Below are 1,113 nucleotides of genomic sequence, written 5' to 3' on the forward strand. Positions count from 1 at the left end.
GCAGCTGTCATCTGATCTGCTGATTGAGGTTTGCCAAACTCTGAGATTGGGAGGATCCTCCAGATGTGCTTACAGACCTGGAACTTGCCAACCTGCCAGCCTCCCAGACTCTACCACCACTACATAAGATGATGCCTTGGGTGTCTGTGAGTTCTGTGAGGCGTTACAGTGAAATACAGAACCCTAAGATGGGGGAGATTACTGAGAGGAAGAGGAGTTAATGTCTGAAATGATTGAGTGGCATGATAGTTTGGACATTTGAGACATCTTTAATCTTAGTTCATTGTCTTCCACTGTTGGTTTTCTGTCTGAAGTGCTCTCTTTAGCATTTCTTGTAAGATTGGTCTAATTTTTTAGGAATTCCCTTAATTTCTCTTTGTCTGGGAATGTCCTCATCTCACCATCATGTTTGAGGGTCAGTTTTGCTAGACATATAATTCTTGCTTGGTAATTCTTTTTCTTCAGGTTTTGTATATTTTTTTCCCATTGCCTTCTTGCCTGCATGGTTTCTGATGAGAAATCAGAGTTTAGTCTAATTGGTTGCATTTTATAGGTAATATTACATTTTTCCTGAGCTGCTCTCAAGATTATTTCTTTGTCTTTCATTCTGAAAAGTTGATTATGATATGTCTTGGTGACTTTCTCTTGAGGTATATCTTGTATGGGGTTCATTGAGCTTCTTAGATGGCTATCTTCTTGTTTTTCATAATATCGGGGGAGCTTTCTGTTATCAGATCTTTGACAATTTTTTTGCTCTCTCTCTCTCTCTCCTTTTTTTTTTTTTTTTTGCCCTTCTCTTGTTCTGGAATTCCAGTCATACCTAGGTTATTTCTGTTGATATACTCCCATAGAACTTTTGCATTTTCTTCATTTCTCGTAAGCCTTTTTTTTCTGATTTTTCCTCATACAAGCTGCTGTCAAGGGATTTGTCCTCAATATGTCTAACATGTTCTTAGGCTAACTCAAATCTACTATTTTGTCCTTCCCATGTGTTATATATCTCCATAATGTTGCTGTTAATCTTCTGGACTTGTAATTGTTTTTGTATGATTTCTAATTGTCTATTCATTTTGTTGTTTTGCCCTTGCATTGTTTTCCTGAATTCTTCAAGGG

This window comes from Orycteropus afer, unplaced genomic scaffold (assembly GCF_000298275.1).
Source record: "Orycteropus afer afer isolate SDZICR_OR568_19922 unplaced genomic scaffold, OryAfe1.0 scaffold00711, whole genome shotgun sequence".
In the NCBI taxonomy this organism is placed as follows: domain Eukaryota; kingdom Metazoa; phylum Chordata; class Mammalia; order Tubulidentata; family Orycteropodidae; genus Orycteropus; species Orycteropus afer.